The sequence below is a fragment of the Neltuma alba genome, unplaced genomic scaffold, assembly GCF_004799145.2.
Source record: "Neltuma alba isolate B1F8T4 unplaced genomic scaffold, ASM479914v2 tig00012654_pilon, whole genome shotgun sequence".
In the NCBI taxonomy this organism is placed as follows: Eukaryota; Viridiplantae; Streptophyta; class Magnoliopsida; order Fabales; family Fabaceae; genus Neltuma; species Neltuma alba.
This window is the reverse complement of record NW_021637089.1, coordinates 95,398-106,157: the sequence shown is the minus strand read 5'-3', so window position 1 is coordinate 106,157 and position 10,760 is coordinate 95,398. Positions and strand designations below refer to the sequence as shown.

At 38.4% G+C, this 10,760-nt stretch overlaps 1 pseudogene; it reads right to left on the bottom strand.

Moving 5' to 3' along the window:
* Window positions 1-5,824: 5,824 nt before the first annotated feature.
* LOC114729639 (zinc transporter 11-like) lies at window positions 5,825-8,694 on the bottom strand (annotated as a pseudogene).
* Between the last annotated feature and the right edge of the window lie 2,066 nt (window positions 8,695-10,760).

Genomic DNA, 10,760 nt, shown 5'->3' with positions numbered 1-10,760 from the left:
TTTCAGACAGTATTTAAGAGTTTTAAAAAGAGACTTGTTACCAGTCATGTTGTCCGGAGCTCCAAAATCTACAATCCAAATATCATTACTAGTGACCATAATATTAAGTGCAATTATAGAGTTACCTGATTTTACTAGATTAGTGGTAGGGAGCATTTGGATCTCCTCTAGACTCATTTCTCTCCCTCCTCCTCTTTCTTTTCTGCATGGTAGCCTTTCCTTTCTGTCCTTTGTTTATTGTCCAGGTTAGGTATGTCTTTGGTGTGACCCTTTCTCCTCTAGACTCAGTTTCTCTCCCTCCTCCTCTTTCTTTTCCGTCCTTTTGTCCAGCTTAGGTGGCTTTCCATGGAGCTTCCAACATATGTCTTTGGTGTGACCCTTTTTGTGACAGTGATCACACCATCTTTCTATCTTTCTTTTTTGTTCAATTGAGCTGGTTCCTCTTGTGGCTAGTGCAGAGGCCTTGGTTTGTGTGGCTGGTGTTTGTGTGAGTTGCTTTTTGCTTTCTTTACATTTGACCATGTTAAATGTTTCAAACAGAGAGGGAAGAGGTTTGAGGTCCATAATTGGGCCCCTAACATCCTCAAATACATCGGTTAGTCCCAATAGAAATTCATAGGTTCTTTCTATTTCAATAAGATGTCTATAATATTGACCATCCTCGACACATTTCCAAGAATGTACCTCAAATAGATCTAGTTGCTGCCAAATTCTCATGAGAGTATTGTAATATTGAGTGACAGTCATGGTACCTTGTTTAAGCCCCCTGAGTAGTTTCTTTAGCTTTAGCTGGTAAAGTGCAGCTTTGTTGTCAACCGGAGAGTAGGTTCTTGATAGGGCCAGTGACAAATGAGACTAACAGGAAGTTATATTAATATTAGTGAACGGCTCGGCTGCGATCAACAAACCCAAGAATTAAGCACAAGCAATCCCTATAAACACAAAAGAAAACACTCAATGGTATTCGAGAAACCAGGACCCTCTCCTCTTACGTGACTCTTCTCCCCCTACAATGATCCCCCACCCCTCTCTTAACGCACTCCCACTACCCTGCAATTGTCAAAAATTCTGTTACCCATCAGTGTTATTATTCTGCCCTTCACGTCCCTGGTTTGGACCTCGAGTGCCTTGGGTTGGGCCTTGGGTTGGGCCTGTTCATTCTCCCCTAGCCTTTCTACAAGATATTGCAAAATATCTCAGCCTCACTCTCAAAACTAGAACAATCACACAAACCAATGAAGGAAAAAGCAGAGCACATTCAACTATCTAAGTCTAACTAAATGAAAATGAAAATAACTAACAAGACAACAAGAGCACCACATGCAGCTACAAGTGAAGAAGAAATGATGACTCTGCTGTCGTGAAGTAGAAATGATGACGGGAGGCGCCCACCTGAGGCTGCCATGCCATGTGCAGATCTAACTGAACCACGATGACCTCCTCTTTTGACCTGGATGACGTGGCGTGGATTTAGATAGGGATTTTTGATTTGGGGAGGGAAGAATAATGGTGAAAGGCCAAAATTAAAGCTGGGGGCCGAGTATTGAGTAGAGGGAGCCTTGCCTTCGATTTTGGGTTTTCGACCTGGCTGTCTGATTTTTTTTTTAAAATTTTCAATGTTACATGCGGGGGGTTGAATGTTAAAAAAAATAAAATATTGCAAACAGAGCAACCCATCCAAGAGGCAAGTTGGTTGGTTTTGACTTTAAAAATGTTTCAATCCATCAGCAGTTTCCAGACCGGACCAACCGTTGGTTCCCTTTTCTTCCCTCGTTTCTACATTAAGGACCAAAGTATTATTTTAGAAAAATACTTAAATCGAATTCCTTATATTCTTTATATCAAGTTTTTTGCTCACATGAGTCATGTGTTGTTAGAAAAGTTGATGTGATAAATATAAAGAATTTAATGTAAATATTATCTTTATTTTTATTGTTGGATAAATCCTACTCACTGTTGAACAGGGTTTAGATATAGCATGGCAAGCAGTGCTTCCTCAAGGAAAATCCATCAAGAATAGGATATTCTACACCCCTGCTAGCATTAGCTGTAGGTTTGCATTGCAGCCTTCCTGATCATCAAAGTATCGATATCCTATTTAACAAAACCAACTATCCTATTTAACAAAACCAACTGTGATTTTTATGACAGTGATAAGATTGTGATTTCTAGTTAATAATTCATACCATTAGGTTAGATAAGTTTATTTTCTTGTTTAACTTTGTTGTTATTTTATTCTAAAGGTCTGGCCATGCATGTCAGTATTAGTCAGACAAAAAGAAAGGACCAGAGTAGAGTGACTTATTCACAACACCTCTAGCCAAAGCTCACCAAGAAAAATAACTTTCGCAAGCCACGGGACCATCTGATTAGTTTTGATTTGACAACTTAACAATTGATCTCCAATAGTTTGAAGAAAATCAAAGATGAATGTGCTCCTTTCAGCATGGCAATTTAAGAGAATGAAAAAGAAAGCTCGTCTTTAAGCATTCTTCATAGAGAAAGCTTTGTAGTTTACTTTCACTTTCTGACTTTGTGTTGATGCACTATAACAGAAGAGATCAACCTTAGACACCATAGTAAACTCCGCCTATGTTGTATAGCCGGTCCCAAGCCCGGATAAAGGAGGAGGGTTGTGTTAGGCCCTCGACAGCCAACGTAAAAACCCGTCGAATCTCATGAACATGGATCAACGAAGTAATTATGCTAATGCTAGGTCGTTGCCCAGATGTGACGCGCTGTATGGCTCGAGTACAGTGAGAAATGAGCTAGAGCTGCTGCATCGTCGCCCGGATGTAGTGTTAAATGAGCAAGGGCTACCGCACTCTCTTAGACGGAGGCGGCTAAAGAAGTTAGTTCATGAGACTGAGATCAGATTTGGCACTTGGAATATTGGGACGTTAAATGAGAAATCTATAGAAGTAGCAGGAGTTATGAGGGACAGAAGGATTAATATCTTATGCCTCCAAGAAACCAAATGGACTGGAGAAGCTGCCAAGGAACTTGGAGAGTATAAACTTTGGTACACAGGAAAGGTGAGCACAAGGAATGGGGTTGGTATCATCGCTGATGGGACATGGAAAAAAAACGTGGTAGAGGTTAAAAGGTTTGAGGACAGAATAATATCGTTAAGAGTAATTGTTGGAAAGGATACTATCAATATCATTAGTGCCTATGCACCTCAGGTTGGAGCAGAGACACACCTTAAAGATAAGTTTTGGGAAGATATGGAGGGCTTGGTTCAAAGCATACCACTCGAAGAAAAAAATTTTATCGGTGGGGACCTTAATGGACATGTTGGTAAAGAAGCAGGACAATTCAGCGGGGCCCATGGTGGTTTTGGTTTTGGGGAGCTTAACAGTGGAGGACAATCTATTCTCGATTTTTCTCTTGCATACGATCTTAAGATTGTCAACACTTGTTTTAAGAAGCGAGAGGAGCATTTAATCACATACAAAAGTGGTGTCTCAAAATCACATATTGATTTCTTTTTGGTTAAGAATCCGGACAGAAGATTGTGTACTAATTGCAAAGTGATTCCAGGAGACGGGGTGAGTGCCCAACATAGAGTACTTATCCTTGATGTATGTTTTAAGAGTACCAGGCAAAAGTACCATCAAGTGGCAAAACCAGGATTAAGTGGTGGCAGTTAAAAGGAGAGAAGCGGGAGTTATTCAAAAGGACTCTTTTGAAGGAAGGGAATTGGGAGTTGCAGGGAAATGCAAACATGATGTGGGAAGAGATAGCTATAAGGGTTCGTTTGGTAGCTAAAGCAATTTTGGGAGAATCCAAAGGTCCTGGTCAAAGAGATAAGGAGACTTGGTGGTGGAATAAGAGTGTGCAAGAGAAAGTCAAACAGAAAAAAGATTGTTTTAAGGCCATACACTTGTGCAATAGTGTAGAGAACCAGGAAAAGTATCAGTTGGCTAAAAAAGAGACAAAGAGAGCAGTGAGCGAAGCACGTACTAAAGCTTATGAAGGGTTTTATCAGGAGTTAGGAACAAAGACGGGAGAAAGAAATATTTACAAGATCGCGAAGCAAAGGGAGAGAAAAAAGAGAGATCTGGATCAAGTTAAGTGTATAAAGGATGAAGATGGTAAAGTGTTAGTTACTGATGGTGATATTAAGGACAGATGGGAGGCTTACTTTTACAAGTTGTTTAATGAGGGAAGCAATTATGCGACTCAGGACTTGCAGGACTTGCTAATTAACGAAGATGATCGAAATTTGGCTTTCTACCGCAGGATACGTATCGGAGAGGTTAAGGCGGCTCTCAAGAAAATGGACAATGAAAAAGCCGTTGGGCCTGATGGTATCCCTATTGAAGTTTGGAAATGTTTGGGCGATGAGGGGAGGTATGGCTAACCAAGCTTTTTAATGAAATTCTACGCTCTAAAAATATGCCGGATGAGTGGAGGAAAAGCATTTTAGTTCCTATTTACAAGAATAAAGGAGACATTCAAAACTGTGCAAGCTACAGGGGGATAAAACTTATGAGTCATACAATGAAGTTGTGGGAAAAAGTGATGGAATATAGATTGAGGTTGGAGACTTCTATTTCAGAAAACCAATTTGGATTTATGCCAGGGAGATCCACATCGGAAGTAATCTATTTACTAAGGGGGTTAATGGAGAGATATAGAAGTAAAAGAAGAGATTTACATATGGTTTTTATTGACCTGGAAAAGGCTTATGATCGTGTGCCAAGAGAAGTATTGTGGAAGGCTTTGGAAAAGAAAGGTGTACGGGTTGCGTATATCAAAGTCATACAAGATATGTATGAGGCGGTAACTACCAGTGTAAGGACGCCTGGGGGGAGACAAAGGACTTTCCTATTAAGATTGGCCTACATCAGGGATCCTCTCTGAGTCCGTACTTGTTCAACATTGTTCTGGATGTTCTAACTAAACCTGTTCAAGAAAGAATCCCTAAGTCCATGCTCTTCGCGGATGATATAGTTCTTATGGCGGAATCAAAAGAAGAGATTAACACTAGTTTGGAGTTATGGAGAAGGACTTTGGAGTCGAAAGGTTTCCGTTTGAGCAGGAACAAAACAGAATATATGCATTGTGATTTTGGAGGGAGGCAAGGTAATAGGGATTTGGAGGTGAGGATGGGAGAGCAAATTATTCCTCAAGTATCAAAGTTTAAATACCTAGGATCCATTATACAGGAGGATGGGGAAATTGATGGAGACATTTCTCATAGAATACAAGCTGGCTGGTTAAAGTGGAGGAAAGCTACCGGAGTTATTTGCGATAAGAAGGTACCTAAGAAACTTAAAGGAAAATTTTATCGGACTGCTATAAGACCAGCTATGATGTATGGTAGTGAATGTTGGGCAATAAAGGAAAACAAGAGCACAAAGTCGGAGTAGCAGAAATGAGGATGTTGAGATGGATGTGTGGTCATACAAGAAAAGATAGGATTCGAAATGAAAAGATCAGGACAAGAGTCGGTGTGGCACCTATCCAAGAGAAAATGGTTGAAAATCGCTTAAGATGGTTTGGACATGTGCAGAGAAGGCCTTTGGAGGCCCCGGTGAGGAGGGTGGATCAAACAAGATGGAGTCCCATAAAAAGAGGCAGGGGAAGACCGAGAAGAACGCTGAATGAGGTCATTGAACGAGACCTCCTAATCAACAACATATCTAAGGATTGGGTTGTTGACAGAGCACGATGCCGTCGTGTGATTCATGTAGCCGACCCCACCTAGTGGGATAAGGCTTGTTGTTTGTTTTTGTTGTATCTCTGAACTAAGCTATGCATCTTGCTTCGAAGAGAGCTTAAGTGTCCCAAAAGAGAGCTTAAGTGTACCAAATCATCACAACACAGCAATAAACTTGAAATAAGCAGTGTCAACTTGAACTGGTTTCTGGGGTATGAATCCTTTTGACAATAGATGATTTACTGATACGTAGATAAAAGCTCCACAAGCAAGACTCATTAATATAACAATGATCCAATCTGCCAGAGAACCCTGTGTTGTGGAATCTATGATGATTCCGATTGTCGCACCAACTGGACCGTACGCTGCAAAAGCAAAGGAATAGATTGCCCATGATAAAAGGGGACGATTTGGGGTCATTCTAAGAAGAGCAATGCCCATGGCAATGGCTGCAAATATCTTATGCATAGAGATTGTCCATAAAGCTCTCTAAGCATCCTCTTTTTTCTCAGCAACTCCAATGGCTATGCCCTTAAACAAAGAATGAAAACATAAGGCAAGAATTAACAAGATGGTATCTCCAAGTGAACTGGCGGATGCAACATGATTGGCAAAGTGGTGATTGGCACTAGCATGGACCTGTTAACCAAAAGCTACAACTAAATACATCATGACAAAGCCAAGAAGTTTTCCCAGTAGAAGACTTTGCTCAGGAGGAACCTCTATCATTCAAAATTTGTTACCTGGTATTGTGATTGTGAAGTGCGAACGTTGGACATTTCATCACCTGTAAATATAACAAGAAGAATGGATGATTGCCACGTGTTTAAAGGAAAGAAAAGGAGAATCTGAGGATATTCACATACAAGTTGGGTTTTGGCTCAATTAAAGTTCCCCTTCTACCATCTTGAAGGAACCTTTCTTATTTACAGATTGAAGAAAACGAACAGTAAGTTGTCATGCGCATGAATGTTTATGTTCACTTACGGATCACCATAAGTAATGAATTTGACATGAACAAACCATCATAATAACAATTCCACTTTTATGATTTAAAAATCTGCATGATAAAATGAATAACTGCGGTGTTCTTTTACTTTATAAACCTAATTAAGTGTTCTAACAATTTAGAAGGTGATAAATCCATATGCTATTCCCATTATTTTGTAAATTCTAAAGAACTATGAATCTTAAATAAAAGCCTAACATCATCACCCTTTTCATCTCCTATACTACCAAATTTGCAATCTTCTCAGGCAGACAATACAGTTCAACAGCAGGAAAAGAAGAAAAAGAAGCAAACCGCACTACACTACATTAGAAGATCTAACTTTTAAACTAAGCAAAAAAGCATAATTATAACCGCATGTTGATCTTAGTACATTCTAAATCACCAACCTTGAAGCTCGACATTAGATTCAGCTCCTGAACCTGATCTCTTATTCTGTCTGGCAAAGATAGAGGAGACAACACAATCAGTGAACGTGGTGAGTAAATAACCCACACAAGCGAGCATAAATGCAAAGGGATACTCGTTCTCGGTCAAATCCTCAAACGTCTGGTGGGCATCGCTAAGGAAGTGCATCATGCCAGTCCCCAAAAACACACCCCCAACAAACTGGGTCCCCAAAACCAAGAAACCCTCGTTCCATTTCAACACTTAGGGCGAAAACTCCCGCAACAAAAGTCACAACAAATACAATGATCATGCACCAGATTTTAGCGAGAATTAAAGTTCTGGAGTGAAGATCGAGGTTGGGTCAGTAGATTCCCCGTCATAACAAATACAATGATCATGCACCAGATTTTAGCGAGAATTAAAGTTTTGGAGCGAAGATCGAGGTTGGGGTCGGTAGATTCCCTATCATTGTTGTAGGCACCATGGGCAGAAACAGAGGAGATGAAAACAAGGAAAAAAAGCTAAAAGAAATGCAGAAATCGAAGCGATGGAGACATTGGGAGGAAGATGGAGAATAAGAAGGTGGTGATAGGTGGGATGAGAACCTGACAAGAAATCCATATAAGTAAAATGATTTGGATAATAAAATATCACGTGAAGAAGGCAAGTCTTGGAGTATAGTAAGAATGAAGCCGTTGAAAGGGACTGAGACAGAGAGGAATAGAGGAAGAGAGTAGTATGACAAGCTTAGAGGACCATGAGAATGGAGGTGTATTTTTCTGAGCTCTCCATTCATCACCAAAATAGACGTTGTATGATCAGATTTTATCATTTTTATTTAAGTTATTAATTATTTTGTAAATTAGCAATTAAAGAGCAAAACTCGGGTCATCCATTATCCAGTTATTCAATAAGATCCTGTCATCTGAATAGTTTTTCCCATCAACATTTAAGTTTTAACCCAAAATCCACCGTCTTTCTCTAAACATTATGCTCTCATTGCCATATTTTAGATTTGGATTTGGATTCTCTCCGTTATCCTTTCCATTCTCATCCCTTCTCTCTCTGTTTTTTTTAACTAGAATTCTCATCCCTTCTACTACCCTCTTTTTCTCTAAACAATTATTGGATCAAAACTCTATTGATCCAAATTTACTATTTGGTAAAAATAAACATTATTATAAAAATAGATAAATAAGTTTAAACTGTTTTTCATAGCTGCATACTATTATCATAGAGCAAATTTTTTTTAATTTTTATTACAATTGTGAATTGTTTAAACCATTTTAACAATTTAAATTTATTTATTTTTAATAACATTATTTTTATAAGATGTTAAATTTAGACCATTGAAATTTTAATGTAAGGGAAAACTAACCCGGTAGTCCTTATAGTTTTATTAAATTTTGAATCAAATCCTTATATTATTTTTTCTTTTTATGCACGCTAGTCCTTCTGTTACTACTACCTGCAAGCGCTGTTAGTTACATACGGATAAAGATTGCACCCAATTGAAGCCAACTCTTGAACCTCCTAGTTTACACACTAAAATCAGCCATAGTTGAACATTCCAAGCCCAGCAAGTCAGGTTTCATAAAGTCCTGCTCGAGTCCTCGCTTACCCCCATTGTCTGCCTTCACTTACCTGAAGTGTGATTCACCAAAATCAGCAGTAACTAGCCATCACTCTTCATTAGCCTCTTGAGGACTGGATCATGCTCCTATTTTGTCCACTCTTGAAAAAAATAATATTGACTGTTGGGTAAGTCTGCCACCACAAAAGCTTGGTAACATAGAAAATATTTAAAGAAAACTATCATTAGCGGATAGTATAACTAATCCAAAACTGATTAAATACTTTGAGAATGAAAAATAGAGTAATATTTTGATAGCAAAATCAATCTCAAGACGATGTCTAGAATTGAATTTTGCGCCTAAATGCATGTGCATCTGTGTAATATAATCATCTAAGGGAAGAGAGTGAACTTGTACAAAATCTATATATTTATGTAGGTGTAAGAATCTGCACGAAAGAAACAAAACGAGAAGATGCACTGATTGTTAAGTTATGATTTCTCACGAGTTAGCAAATGAATTGACAAAGACTGAAAAAAACCTGCATATGTAAGGGTAAGAATTTGGAAATCTGCACGAAAGAAACAAAAGGAGAAGATGCATTGATTGTCAAGTTATGATTTCTCACGAGTTAGCAAATGAATTGACAAAGACCCAAAAAAACCTGCATATGTAAGGGTAAGAATTTGGAAATCTGCACGAAAGAAACAAAACGAGAAGATGCATTGATTGTTAAGTTATGATTTCTCACGAGTTAGCAAATGAATTGACAAAGACCCAAAAAAAACCTGCATATGTAAGGTAAGAATTTGGAAATAACATACCAGGGAACTGAATTGATTGATGAGATATATAAATATATATTAATGCATATCTTCTCTATTCTAGTAACTTAATTTTAAAATCAAATCAAGAAAATGGATTCACTGATTGCTAAAGTTATTTTCATGACTTTGGATAATTTGATTTACTAAAGCTTAATTTCGATGCCTTGAAGTGAAGCAATTCACTAAAGCAGGAACAGGGATAGCGAGTAGTTCTGCAAGAGGACTTAATGGATTTGCTGGGTTGGAAGGTTTGCTATAGTAGATTTTATTATATAAACGAGGAGGTTTAGGGCTCCGCTTTAATTTGGGCGCATCTTTATCAGTGTGTAGCGCTGTATCAACCCCTTTTTGACTGGAACTAACGGCATTTCCAAATATTATTAACGGAAGGACTAATGCTAATAACTAATGCTAATAACTGAGAAGGAGTGAATAAAAAAAGAAAAAAATATTATGAGGACTTAATTCAAAATTTAATGAAACTATAAGGATTGTCAAATTAGTTTTCCTTAATCTAATAGTTATGAATAATTATGAAGGGAAAATGAGGGCAACAGAAAGGGAAGGGGATGGGAAGGATAGTATAGGGAGGTTTGGGTGAAAATTAAATTATAATTTTATCTCGATTCACTAAAAAATATTTCTGCAAAAACCCAAACATCTCTAAATCCTTATATTTCACCTTGTTCTGCCTTGGAACCTTCCAGAACCTAGTGGTGATTGCCCTCTTAGTTCAAGTTCTGGCGGGATACTTCTTGTCTTTATGTTCTGTGGGATGGTTCTAATTTAGCACTTCTCTGAAAGCCAAAAGCATATATCTTTATGATTCACCTTGTATAGTTTAAGGCTCGAAGCTGTTGAGATCGACATCGTGAATAACGTTAAGGTCAATCTTCTCATAGCATATCTTCTTACTGAGGCAGTAATGCAAAAGCTCCTCTTCAATTCAATTGGATGGAATCGGGAACCAGGATGCACCTAGGATTGTCCATTCACTGAGATGCTGCTTATGTTCTCCTGCATTCAGATGGTTAATTAACAAAGAAGACAGGATAATGTTCTCCCGACTTCGGCTCGTGGTTCCAATCTAAAGCCTTTTCTAAGAGATCGAACACAGAGAGAAGACTTTCAGGAATAACCAAGAGATAACGAACCAAACTCTGGTGAGCGATTCTAGTGCGTGAGTGATACAGGCAAAAAAATTCTCTCAAAAAAACTAAAATTCCTTCTTTTGACCGCATCCTCCTGCCTTTTTAAGGCCCTTACCAATCCCAGAAAAGCAGAATTTTTTC